Source organism: Leptonychotes weddellii, chromosome 5 (genome assembly GCF_054177405.1).
Source record: "Leptonychotes weddellii isolate Sample4059 chromosome 5, ASM5417740v2, whole genome shotgun sequence".
NCBI classification, from domain to species: Eukaryota; Metazoa; Chordata; class Mammalia; order Carnivora; family Phocidae; genus Leptonychotes; species Leptonychotes weddellii.
Window position 1 is genome coordinate 86368051 of NC_138373.1, and position 14422 is coordinate 86382472.

The 14422-nt window shown below is 39.3% G+C and overlaps 2 long non-coding RNA genes across 2 annotated transcripts in view; one reads left to right on the top strand and one right to left on the bottom strand.

Annotated features, from left to right (window-relative positions):
* Window positions 1–14422, top strand: part of LOC145721748 (uncharacterized) — a 78607-nt gene that overhangs the window by 62391 nt on the left and 1794 nt on the right. Inside the window, exon 3 of the long non-coding RNA XR_014145611.1 lies at window positions 852–952. This is a non-coding gene — a long non-coding RNA (uncharacterized LOC145721748). The remainder of the gene's footprint in view (window positions 1–851; window positions 953–14422) is intronic.
* LOC145721749 (uncharacterized) overlaps window positions 1–14422 on the bottom strand; it is a 43559-nt gene that overhangs the window by 17678 nt on the left and 11459 nt on the right. The window contains exon 2 of the long non-coding RNA XR_014145613.1: window positions 12227–12316. This is a non-coding gene — a long non-coding RNA (uncharacterized LOC145721749). The remainder of the gene's footprint in view (window positions 1–12226; window positions 12317–14422) is intronic.

The following is a 14422-nucleotide window of genomic DNA, read 5'->3' on the forward strand; positions in this document are numbered from 1 at the left end:
ATTCCAAGATTATCTTGGAATCATATGAAAAGATTAAATGCACAATCTTTCCGCCCTTTGCAATGTATAAGGAATGACTATAATGCTTTGCATCATTGAAACTGCTCTTATATATAGCTTAAATTGTATCAACAGTATTATTTGTTGTTTATCTTAATTTTAAAGACTGGTACTAAAAATCTAGGCTTCTAGAAGAAAGAGAACTTTCTAACATGGTGCTTCATCATACATATAACATAGCCCTGCATATCCATTGGTCAACAGATTAACTTAATGGATGTCTATGTATTTCTTTTTTTTTTTTTTTAAAGATTTTATTTATTTATTTGACAGAGAGATAGCGAGAGAGGGAACACAAGCAGGGGGAGTGGGAGAGGGAGAAGCAGACCTCCTGCAGAGCAGGGAGCCTGATGCTGGGCTCGATCCCAGGACCCTGGGATCATGACCTGAGCTGAAGGCAGACGCTTAACGACTGAGCCACCCAGGTGCCCCTGTCTATGTATTTCTTTAACAACTAATATTTTAAGGACTTACTATGTACTAGCTAGTGTACTAACCACCGGAAATCCATTGGTGAATAAGATAGCGTTTATGCTGTCAAAAAGATTAATGTAAAGAGTGAAGTGGAGAAGGAGAAATTTTACAATAGGAGTAAGTTCAATGCAGTATGGGAAGACAAGAGCACCAGGATTTTCCCCCAAATCCTTCATAACCCATTGGAGATTTCATTTACTGGAGGTCTAGCTTCCAATGTCACAATTCCACTTTATGAGTAGCAGATGATTTCAAATATTTGAAATAGACTACCCCATTAGCATCATTCAAGTTTTCCTTTTCCTTTCTACCCCCAGAAGTGTGAATATGAATACCTGAATCTACCCCAAGCGTGCTCAGCCACAATAAGAATGGGTATTACAGTCATTTTGCAAGTCAAGCCTGAATCACAGTTTCAGTGAGTAAATTCTCTCTCTGCAGATCTTTCTGTAAAGGGTGCAAGAGTATAAATGTCTTGGCTAAATAACACCAATGCGGGGCGCCTGGGTGGCTCAGATGGTTAAGCGTCTGCCTTCGGCTCAGGTCATGATCTCAGGGTCCTGGGATCGAGTCCCGCATTGGGCTCCTTGCTCCTTGGGAGCCTGCTTCTCCCTCTGCCTCTCTCTTTCTCTCTCTCTCTGTCTGTCATGAATAAAAAAAAAAAAATAACACCAATGCTATTTTCCTGCAGGGAGATCAGATCTCATAGAAGTATTTTGATTTTCTTCCTGGAGTATTTACAGTCAACGGCTCCTGGAAGCAAAATCTCCCAGTGGATGTAGTTGTTGTGTGTGGTAACTTCTTAAGCCATTTCACTGTCTGTTTTTTTTTTCTTCTCTCCGAGTTTCAAGGTAGATTACTAGCCTCCCTCAACACTTATCGAGTGCTTATGTGTCCTGGGCTCTAGGGGTGAGGAATTGGATAGTATTCACCTCACAGCCTCGTACCTTTCTTTCTGGACACTGTGAATTCTCTTTGATCAGCTTCCAACCACAGAGGTCTCTGTGATATTTGTTCATGGAGGTTTACCATTTGATGCTCACCAAGACAAAAGAAAACATAATTAAAATTCAGCAATATCCCAAACCACCTAGAAATGACCCATACTTAGGGAGAAACAATCCTATTCAAAATTCCTTGCTTATCCACTAACAAGTAACCTCAGAAAACATCCCTAAAAAAAGGTTGACAATTCCTATTTTTTTGAAAATGTTAAGTAATTCAGTGAGGTTGAATCAGGTACAAAATATTGAGGAAATTATTCATGGTTTAAAATTTGTCTTTTTAAAAAAAAATTTAGAAGTATACTTTCCATTTTAGTGGGAAAGAATTATTACAGTTTTTGCCTAAAATAAAGAAACATCTCTTTTAAAGCTAGGTTTATCCTGTAATAATTTATCATATATTTCTCAGTTAAAAATATTACATTCAAATTCCCATCCTTCTTGTTGCCTCTTTGTAGACCTCAGTGTATGAGTGCTTATACAGATATGCATTTTCAAGTGAATTTGAGATTTGTAAAGGACTTAATAAATTAGTTGTATTGTATGAATTTCTTTACATCTCTCCCTGATTAGACTGTCAGTTACTAGAGAACAGGGACTGAGATCCTTAAGTATGCACAGACCCGACACCTAATGGAATTTCAATAAATAATTCTTGAACTGGATTCTCAAGTGGGCCCTAAAGACAATGAGACTTGTGGATAAATAGGAATTGGAAGGAAAATTAAAAATAAACTTTTAATTCTGGTCATGTATTTCTTTAAGATATTTTATGCCCTAGCACTGTATATAGAATCGGTAAGATAATAGTAGGTAGAAGGTGATGCCAATCCCCAGAGCAGTAACACATTTTATGAGCAAACTAGTCTTAGAGGAGATTTTTTTCCCTGTTTTTTTCTTGGTTGTTGTTATTTCTAGTATCTGCAATTAAATGAACAGAACTGCGGCATCCAACAATTTTCTGTGCTTATTGTCTATTTAAAGCCAAATATAGCAAGATTCCCAGAGCAGTGGATTCTTTTTTTTTTTAAAGATTTTATTTATTTATCTGACAGATAGAGAGACAGCGAGAGAGGAAACACAAGCAGGAGGAGTGGGAGAGGGAGAAGCAGGCTTCCCGCTGAGCAGGGAGCCCAATGCGGGGCTCGATCCCACGACCCTGGGATCATGACCTGAGCCGAAGGCAGACGCTTAACGACTGAGCCACCCAGGCGCCCCAGAGCAGTGGATTCTTATAATGGCTTTGCTTCTTTACCTTCTCAACAGCTGTGTGCCCATGTGTGTGCCCGTGTGTGTGTGTGTGTGTGTGTGTGCGCGTGCGTGCTTTTTTATATCATTACCGACCTATTTAAAGAGGAAAACTTCTGAGAAAAATCACCAGAGAACTGAGTTTATCCTGCTCTGACAAACTAAAAATATGAAAACAAAAAACCAGTTTCAGCAAATCATCTCTTACCTCTCTTTACAAACACTTGATCCATTTGCAAAATCACAAACTTTTAACTTAAAAGTTCTTTCCCTCAAAATATATAATATGAAAGGGAAGAATAATAAAGTCATATCATTGATGCAAAGCCAGGGTTTGTACCAGGTTTCTAGGGTCCTTATTAATGCATGTGAGCTAACCTCATTCAGAAAGTTTCCCTTTAAAATGTTGGGTTCATTCTATCCTCTTTGTGCAAAGGACAATCGTGGGCGTGAGGAAGAGAAGAGTCTTTTAAAACAGCTTCTTTTCCAGTTGTCTGCCTTCCATTAATCAATGAAGTTCATAACTATTTATTGAATGCTTACTAAGTATCCCCTGCATTAGGAGATACAAAGATGAATAAAACTAGGTCCATCTCCTTAGGGAGAGTGACAACAATACATAGGGCAGGCACACTGTGGGGAGGCACGTGACCTGTCTGGGGACGCTGGGGAAGGTTTCCCACAAGTGTCTTTTCACTGGAGCTGGGAGGGGGAGTTGGCGTGCTGGAGAAGCAGGGAAGGGGAGAGGTGGAAGGAAGGCCCTTCATTTCAGGCAGGGTGGAACCACAGGGATAAAGGCAAGAGGCACTGGAGGACCTCCTATGTTTGACAAGTGGGGAGGCGTCTGGAAGGCTCAGAGGGTGGAGAAGTAAATAGCATTTGGATTCTGAAAGCCTGAAGAGGGAATATGGGCTTTGTTCCCTAGACTTGAGATGGCTGCTTCTCAAACTGCTCTGTATGTACTCACCCAGTGGCATCTGAGGCTTTAGGATAAACATAGTGCAGCTTCCTAGACTACCAATTTAACGTGAAGATTTGGGGAGGGAAAAACCATCATTTTTATATAAAAATAAACATGTATATATTGTAAAGTAGAAAGCCACATTTTCTGTTTGGCACAGTTGCTTAGGGCTTTGCCCTAGATGCTCAGATTTGCTCTTCTTCCAACCCTTCAGCCATTAGGTGTCCTCTGCTTATGTCTGGGAATTGCTGGAAAGTCATCAGTTAGCTGGCGTAGAGCCTGGACCTGAGTACAGCCACCCAATCAGAATCAGGAGACTAGCACCTTCAGACTGGTGCTCCTCCCCCTCCTAAAGAACTCCCCCCCCTCTGCCGCCAGTGTTAGGTGCATTCATTCCATCCTTTCTCCCTTCTCTGATGTGTATCTGAGTAGGAGTTCCAAGTTTAAGTGGAAAGATAATAATTATAGCGTCATTTATTAAGACGACTATGTGTCATGCTCAGAATCTACATTATGACATTAAACTCTTAATCTCCTGCTAGAAACTGTGCTTGTTTTGCATAGGAGAAAACTGAGACCTAAGGTCACATAGTTTGGAGTGTTGGGGTCAGAACTTGAAGTCAGGTCTATCTGACCCCAAAGCTCGTTTTCTAAGTACTCTCCTTTATGTAACTCTGCTTGGGAAAAAAAAAAAAAATGGTTGACAGAATTAGTTAACCATGTCTGTGGTGAGTCCTGATGCTCAAAACAGCATACTTGTACATGGTGTCCTAAATCCACAGAGACAAAGCCATACCCAGATATAAGCCTGCCCACTGTGCACTTGCAGAATCTTCATCCTGAGTTGCTAGACCTCTTTCAAGGCCACAGAACCCAAAGCAAACATTGGGGCTGGGGAGGTAAAATGCGGATGCCTCAGGCTGGGGTGGAGTCCACTTTGCCTCTGTGGCCCAAACAGGAGTGCATACAGTCCTAGCCTCATACCTTATCTATGGGAACTAAGACTCAAACCAAAGAGCTAATGCAAGCACTCTCATTCAGCACTCCTTTAGGCTTTTATGACCTCCGCCTATAAGTGAGGGTGGGGCTTGTTGGCAAATTTATGTAAATTGGCACTTCATTTCCTAGTTGATCAATGTTTTTCTTACACTTTGTACTCACCCTGTTATAGAAAGTTGTTTTTTTTTTTTTAATCTGGCAAAGCATGAATTCACCAGAAACTTGCAAATTGTTTTTTTAATAGAAGCTTGCAAATCATTTTATTTTTATTTATTTTTTTAAGATTTATTTACTTTAGCGGGGAGGGGCAGAGGGAGAGGGAGAGAGAGAGAGAACCTCAAGCAGACTCCCAGCTGAGCACGGAGCTGACCTGGGGTTGGATCCCAGGACACTGAGATGCTAACCTGAGCCAAATCAAGAGTGGGCCGCTCCACCGACTGAGCCCCCCAGGCACCCCGCAGATCATTTTACAAAACAGACATTTTCAGAATCTTACCTGCTCTTACATACTTGGGGGAAAAATTAGTACTTAAAGGGCAGGAAATTAAATATATGGTAAGAGCCTAGCTGTAGGACTTTCGTCTGCCTGAAGAGTCATGTGTGGAGTTCATTTAGTGCTGATTCTGGGTCCCGGCCTTAGGGATTCTGAGTTAGTACTTCTGGAGGGTCCATGAAGCGGCAGAGTTAACAAGCAACCAGGAGATTCTGAAGCAGATCACATTCTTGAAAAATACTCTCTGAGCTACTGTTCTGGAATACTATATAATCACTTTGCTTGTTTTCCAACTTTTCCAGTTTTGAGATTGTATTATTTTTGTAATCAGAACCAAACATCTAGTTTTAACAAAAAGAAAATGATTCCAACTGCTGCCTTAGGCTACCATAAATACTTTGCAAAACTTCCAACATATCCCATGATTTCTTGCTGAATTTTAGTCTCTAAAAAATATGCAACTGGGCATTAAGAATTCTCCGTTGGTGCTCAGTCTCTTTCCCCAACCTCCAAGCAGACTGAATTATTTGAGCCAGGCTCTTAATGCACAATTACAATAATGAAAAGGAAAAAAAAAAAAGATGTGCAATTGATAGATGCATCAGTACTGTGAACTAAGGATTATGATGAAACCATTAAATTTTAACTTATTAGCAATTAAATAGCAATGCCGTGTAAATGCTTCACCAAGAAGTAGGGGCAGAACTACTTATCGAGAAGAGCTAGAAAGGGCAAGAATGTCTGCTGTGTCAACCAGGACACAGATCACACAAGTCAGAATGGGCTGAGCTTGCTTTTTTTTCCATGCCTTCACACCTCTGAGCTTTTTCAGGCACACCCGGGTTCCTGTGCTTTAGGGTCCATGGTTCCCAGGTTAAGAAATCCTGGACCAGCCTGTTGAGGTAGTTTTGGAACTTGCCTCATCATCCAGGTATTTGCTGTCCTCTCAGGATAAGAAACTATTTTGAGCAGAGTAGGGCCAGTTTCAGGGACTCCTTGGAAAGACTCAGTTCTACACAGGTTTACCAGCGGTATGAGCAGAATAAGAGGACAACTTGAACTCCAGGCAAAATGCTGTATTAGGTTTTCACATCCATAATCTAATTTCATCCCAACTTCAAATTGTCCTACATTTTAGAGATGAGTTTCAGAGAGGGTAAGCAACCCTCCCAAATTCACACAGCCATAAGTGGTAAATCCCAGTTTCAAATGAAAATCTGTCTGATTTTCAAACCCAGGAAACTTCATGTCCAAGGGGGGGTCACATAAAAAACCCTAAGTAGGATCTCACAAGCCACGAAAAGTAATATGGGGATATTACAATCTCTGAGGCCAATGCAGCACTGGAGGGGGCAAATGGGAGACTGTGGAGAAATTAAGAAATGATGATGCATGCTATGAGGTAAGTTTCAATGTTTTGTTTACTTTTGGACATTAGAAAGCATATTTGAAAGGCTGGCTTGGGGTCGCCTGGGCGGCTCAGTCAGTTAAGTGTCTGCCTTCAGCTCAGGTCACGATCCCAGGGTCCTGGGATTGAGCCCTGCATCGGGCTCCCTGCTCAGCTGGAAGCCTGCTTCTCCCTCTGCCTGCCACTCCCCCTGCTTGTGCTCTCTCTCTCTGACAAATAAATAAATAAAATCTTAAAAAAAAAAAATGAAAGGATAGCTTGTATCCATAAAAGCTAGGATAGAAAATTCATTAAGGGAAGGAAAGAGGTGTTTACGCAACTAGATTCTAAGTAGAACTAGGTAATCAACAGCCTCAGCAGCTTAATTAATAAGAGATGATGACAAAGGGGCATATTTTCAATTAAGAAGAGCACTTATTCAAGATCAGCTTAACTGATACATGTTCTGCAAGACTGAAAAAGATTATTTAACTGTGATCCTATCTTATTTATAGAGAGCTTAATGTACTAGGAAAGATTTGTTTCACTTTGTTTCAGTTCAAATCACAAGTCTATAAAAATGTTTGTTAGATAAGCAACGAAGAGACATTAAAAATGTCACCGAAAGGCTTCTCCACTGTCACCCCAGCCTCAATTGCATTGCCCTCTTTTGTTTTCCTCAGAACGCTTGGTACTACCTGCAGTTATCTTAATTTATATACTACTTGTGTGTCTACTAGAGTATGATCTCCCCGAGAGCTGTCTGGTTCGTCACCGTACACCCGGTCATACATCTGTGCCTGGCACCTGGGAGGAGCTGGTTGTGAATTCGTTCAAGAAATGGATAAGACAGTCAAAGCACTTGCATGAGGGATTTAAAAATATTTTATCTGGCTAAGTTTATGTTTTGGATCTGGTAGCGGAAGAATGATATAGCTACATCTAAAAATGTCACCTCATTATTTGGATTTGTAGTTACTATCCTGTATTTTTTTTTTTAACAGTGCTCTGAAAAAGTATATATTTTATATAAAATAGAAAGATCCATTACATAGAAAGCCAATATTTATTGTGTGCTTACTATGTGCCAGACACATATTATCAAGTCAATCCCACCACACCACCATGAGCTAGGGCAGTATTTTTACCTTCTAAATTTTATAGATGCTAAAATTAAAGCACAAGGAGATAAGGCAACTTACCAAAGTTGTCCAGCAGGGAGGTTGTGGAATTGGGATTCAAACCTAAGCCATCACAATCTGGAATCTATAGTCTCAATCACTATGTTCTACTGGCTCTGTATCATTGTTACACATGGATTGGGGGGGGGGGGCGCGGCATAAACATGGCAGGAATCGTTACATACTTAGAAAAAAAAATTTTTTTTAATTCTATAATGGTCCTGACATTTGGTGCAAACACAGGTCTAAGAAGTAGACATAATGCCATAGATTGCACATTAGTCACAAGGGGGAAAGCCAGTAACTACGCAGGAGAGAAAAAGACTACATCTTGACTAGCTAACCAAAATTAAACTGCCAGTGAGGAGGAGGTGGACATCATGGGTCCACCATGGATGGAATACCTTGAGAAGGACGTAACATCACTTAATGTAATGATACATAACCTGAATCTAATCATGAAGAAACATCAAACAAGCCTAAGCAGAGGAATATTTCATAAAACAACAGCTGTAAAACAAAAATGTCAATGCCATGAGAGACAAAAGAAGGCTGGGAACCTGTTTCAGATTAAAGGAGAATGAAGAAAAATGGCAATTAAGTCTAATGCATGATCCTAGACAAAATCCCATATAGAAGAGAGAAAATGGGATACATGATCAAATAAATTGACAAAATTCAAACATGGACTACAGATTAAAGTAGTGTAGCAATATTGAATTTCCTCAATTTGATAACTGTACTGTGATTATATAAAGAGTAACCTTGTGCTTTGGAAATACACACTGAAGAGTAAAAGGATAAAGGGGTATGATGTGTGCACCTTCTTAAATGGTTAAAAAAAAACAGTAAAGGGGCACCTGGGTGGCTCAGTTGGTTAAGCAGCTGCCTTCAGCTCAGGTCATGATCCTGGAGTCCCGGGATCGAGTCCCGCATCGGGCTCCCTGCTCAGTGGGGAGTCTGCTTTTCCCTCTGACCCTCCCCTCTCTCATGCTGTCTCATTCTCTCTCTCAAATAAATAAATAAAATCTTTAAAAAAAAACCAGTAAAGAATGATAATGTATGTAGCAAGTTTTTAAAAATTGGTGAATTTGTATAAGTTGTATATGGAGTTATTTGTATTACTCTTGAAACTTTTTGGTAAATTTGAATTATTTCAAAAGAAATAATTTAAAGTTAAAAATAATAATTTAATAATTTAAATTTAAATTTAATAATAATAATAATTTAAAGTTAAAAAAGGAAAAAAATGCTTCAAGGAGGCATTGGGTTTATTATTTGATATAACTGATTTATGTAGACTGTATTTCAAGAAAGAGCCTATCCAAACTAGGACACGGTTTGAGTTGTTGGGTGTGTTATCATGCTTCTGTCACAGGAATCACTATGTTGTCACTAATTATGACCACTTATTATTGGCATTCAATTTCTATTCAATCTAAGGCATGGTATCCTGTATGCCTTAAAGATTCTCTGATAGAAGCGTTCAGAATCACCTCAAACAACTGGTATCCTGTAGTTAGGTAGAGAGACCGAATGATCCAGGGTTTCGGCTAACAAACCGTGAGTTGAGACCTGAGAGAGATCAGTGAGGCTTTATTAGATCTCTAATTTACAAATTAAGATATGGAGGAAAGAATGTTAAGGAATTGGCCAAAATTATATATTCATATGAAATAAGGAAAAAGCGAGTTTAGAAGGTGGGTAATAATAAGCAAGAAGAGGTGGAATGCATATTTGTTGCATTGTTATGTAATAATTGCTATGTGAGGACTTTGGATTACTCCAGTGGACAGCACACATTGATTCCCAACATTTATACCATTTATGGAAGCAAGAGTTTGTTCCTTTTTTATTTGTTACACTAATGTTTAAAAACTCCCAGTTTTGATAGAGCTCTTTTCTTAAAACTAGCTATTTTGGCAAAGGGGTAACTTTAGCTGAATGTCTAGGAAGTCCCCCCGGAATCCTTTTTCTCTTGAGTAGACTACCGTTTGAAGACAGCCACTTAATCTTATGTAATGGTGATCATTACTGACAAGTAGAATTTTCAAGTCTTCCCTGGTACATATAATCACAAATGGAAAAGAATCTTGTACCAAGTCATTCAGATGCATTCTAAAAAGACTGTCAGCAAGTTTGTTTACATTGATGATTCCAGCCACCTAAATGAGCAATCCAGCCGCTGAATGGCTAATCTGTCCGAATGCAGTACAATTCAACTTAGCACTCAGAATCCATAAGGCAAAACTTGATTCCACTATAATTTATAGACATAAATTAGCTAATTACTTCTTCCAGAGCCTTGAAGATTAAATAAAGTCTTAACATAGCCTATTACTAATGTTGATAGAGGAAAGTAAGGTGTTTCTCTAAGAACTTAAGAAACTAGAAAAAGATTATTTTCCTAATATAAAGGAGAGATGATAGTAGTGATACATAAGAGTAACCCAAGAGGGGCGCCTGGTGGCTCAGTTGTTAAGTGTCTGCCTTCGGCTCACTCAGGTCATGATCCCAGGGTCCTGGGATTAAGCCCCACATAGGGCTCCCTGCTCCGAGGGAAGCCTGCTTCTTCCTCTCCCTCTGCCCCTGCTTGTGTTACTGCTCTCACTGTCTCTCTCTCTGTCAAATAAATAAATAAAATCCTTAAAAAAAAAAAAAAAAGAGCAACCCAAGAGAATGCTGGCAATAGTGAATAGAGTTTTTTGGGGGACATGCACAAAACAAACCCTACTCAAGGTGTTTAAAGTATTTTTTTTAAAAGATTTTATTTATTTATTTGACAGAGAGAGAGAGGGAACACAAGCAGGGGGAGTGGGAGAGGGAGAAGCAGGCTTCCCGCTGAGCAGGGAGCCTGATGCGGGGCTTGATCCCAGGACCCTGGGATCATGACCTGAGCCGAAGGCAGACCTTAACGACTGAGCCACCCAGGCACCCCAAGGTGTTTAAAGTATTATTTGAGGAAGGTATGAATGGATGTGATTATAATAAAGGAAGACAAAATAAAAACAACTGTATAGATATAATGAATGAAGAAAGATTTTATTTACAAAAACAGAAGGAGCCTCGGAAAGGGGAGTCCAACTACCAATAATGTGGCACCTCCGTTAGGAAAGACTTGGTGCTCTCTGTGAGTGACAGGTGTGGTTCATCAGCCTCACCTGGACCTGGGACGCAATCCTCCTCAAGACTGGCTTGCTCCTGTGTTAAAGTTACGTTTCTTTTCCTCACTAAGCTCCCTTCTGCATTTGGCTGCTCAAAAGGAGAGAATGCACCCAGCAAATGAACTGGAGCTTCTGTTCCATTTGTCAGCTACGTTTCTCAATTAAATGAAGAATTTGTCACTCTGTTTAACTCAGCAAGCTCTTGTCAGTTTAGTTAGCAATATTAGATTCCTTGCTCCCATGTCGCTGTGCTGACTCTTCAAAGCTGAAGACCAGTTTTCTGCGAAGCAATGACCATGCCCAGGTACTGCTAGATTAAAGGAGCTGCATGCCCACAAACTCTCCCTAAATGACAGTTCTCTCTTTAAACCCTCAATCTGTAATCATTGGGAGATGTATCATTCTGCTAATTAACCATAATTAATTTTATAGCCTTAGTTCCACATCTTACTGGTTTTAACGTTATTTCAAAATAAAAACCTGCAGCAACTAAAGCATTACATCAGCAATGTGCTATGTATTATCTCCTTCTCACAGCTGGATGGATGGGACAAAGCAAGATGGAAGCCTGAGGGGTCTGGGTGAGGGGCGGGGAGTTGAGGACAGCTCCATTCAGGTTAAGCACTGGTTTATAGGTTGCACTTCAAAGGACTTGGGACATATTCAGAAGACCATCAGGCAGCATAGAATGAGCAAGGCAAAGAGACCCAAGGAAGTCTGAACTCCCCTTTTCCCACCCACAGGAAGGAAGATCTATTAGGACTGCCTGAAACCTTTACTCCCGCAAGTGCTCTGCCAACCATCAATTTTCTTGATCTCACTGTCCTCACAGTTGTACAGTTCGCTCTTTAAACCATATTATCCTGCAGGGAGGTGAGGCTATCTCACAACAGAATAATATAAATACCATTCAGCTAATATCTATTGAATGCCTACGACATGCCAGGCACTCTACTTCATAGAGTCATCTCATGTAACCCACACAAGTCTGCAAATTAGTTGCTGCTGTTAGAGAGTATATATATATGTATTTAATATATTTAAATTTATTTGTATATACTTAAATATATATGTGTATATATTTACACATAGATGTGGAAATTGAAGTCTATGAAGGTTAAGTAAGACAGGTCAAAATTCACACTGCCAATAGGTGGAACAGGATTGAAATTTACATCCGTCCGTGTCCTTCCCACTGTACCAAGTGACAAGAGCACATTTGCACAAATCCCTAGCCAATTAGTGTCCACCTTACCTTGGACCCAGGCCATTTTCGAAGCAGCTTGGTTTAGATGCACAAAAGTTCCTCTGGAATTTCAGGGATGAAACAGCTTTTCGTACCTACCTATAGAGACTGGCAGTTATTATTAATTATTGTTATTATTAATCATTATTTCACCTGAATATTCAAGCAGGACAAACATAATGTTGCATGAATTGTTCTTTTTAATATTTACTTTCATATTGATTTTTACCTTCTTAGTGCCTTTATACTTAGTGTCACATTTTTCTAAACACTTATGACAGATATAGCCAATCCACATCCTTCCAAATATTCTCAACTGTGAATACTACTTACACTTTTAAAATTTTAGTTTACTTCAGGAGAAAACACTTCACTGACAAAAGACTGTAGTGTTCCTGAACAGCAAATAGACTTTTTATTGAAGGACTCAAAAGTCTAGGAGAACACAGACCAACCACATTTTGTATCCTATAAGGGATCTGGAACAAACTGGTGTTCCGTAAATATGAAATAATATACCAATTGAATTTAAGTTACCATTCATCATTTCAGGCTAATTTTATACCTGAATGGAATGGATATTATTTTCATAACAGTACAAAGAAAATGATTAAAACTGTTACTTGTAGATTGTGTTTCTAAGATGTTGGAGGCTTCCCCACCCCCTGTGGTGTATTTAAAACATTAATAGTATTACTATTATTACTCTCATTTTTGAGTAAGAAAAGACAATCAGATAGATATTTGTTTTTCCAAGGTGATACAATGACTATGGATCAATTAATAGCTTCTAGTTTAGTCAACTTGTGCTTTAACTCTTATGTTCCAATTTTTTGTTTTCCAAAAGAAATGTCTTTTCACTTATTCTTCAATCACTGCAGATAGGAAGTTGTCTGGGACAACTTAAGAAAGTATTTTGCAGTGCTGATTCGAAGGGACACAATGTTTATAACAGCACTATCAACAATAGCCAAACTATGAAAAGAGCCCAAATATCCATCAACTGATGAATGGATAAGGAAGATATGGTATATATACACAATGGACTATTACTCTGCAATCAAAAAGAATGAAATCTTGCCATTTACAACAATATGGATAGAACTAGAGTGTATTATGCTAAGCGAAATATGTCAGAGAAAGACAAATACCATATGATTTCACTCATATGTGGAATTTAAGAAAAAAACAGAGAACATAGGGGAAGGGAAGTAAAAATAAAATAAGATAAAAACAGAGAGGGAGGCAAACCATAAGAGACTCTTAAATATAGGGACCAAACTGAGGGTTGCTGGAGGGGAGATGGGTGGGGGGATGGGCTAAGTGGGTGATGGATATTAAAGAGGGCACTTGTTGGGATGAGCACTGGGTGTTATTTGTAAGTGATAAGTCAGTAAATTCTACTCCTGAAACCAATGCTACACTATATGTTAACTAACTTGAATTTAAATTTTAAAAAAAGTATTTTGCATCGGTAGTAATCAAACCAGATGATTTCTGAGGTTTCTTATAAATTTGATATTACTTTAGGTATAAAGCATTTAGTATTAAAACCAAATAAGCATATAATATAGATTTAATATCTTTTCAAAGGGTTACCTATGTGTTATAAAATATATGAACAATATAGAATTGTGATAAACACAAAAATATTGGGCATCTACTGCCATACTTATGGTAATGACTTCTCCAGTGACCCTGTCAAGCCAGTTTCTCTCCCTTTTGAAGGACAATTCTTTTTCTTTCACTCTAGACATTGCTCCTAGATAGGAACCGCCAGGTTCTTACATGCCTGCCCATCCCTGGCTATGGGATAAAGAGGGTATGTGAACCAATTTGGGCAACGACAGTACCTACATTATTGGCCCCAGTAATTGGTGCAGGAATGGGCATGTGACCCAAGCCAGGCCAATCGGAATCCTTCCCTGAGATTCTTGCTAATTCAAGATGAGGGAGGAAGAACTTTCTGGGAAAATATGAGCCTAGAATCTGCCAGCAATGGCCATGTCCCCACAGGGTGAAAAAAGCAAGCCTGCAGGTCAAGAGGAAGATAGCTGAGATCCAGAAAGAAAAATAGCGAAATTGTTTATGGCATTTAGATCCTTGACCCCAGATATTCCTCAGGCCACCTGCACACATGCCCTTCCTACATTTGGGAACATGATCCAATGAACTCCTTCTTTTTTTTATGCTAGCTCAAATAGA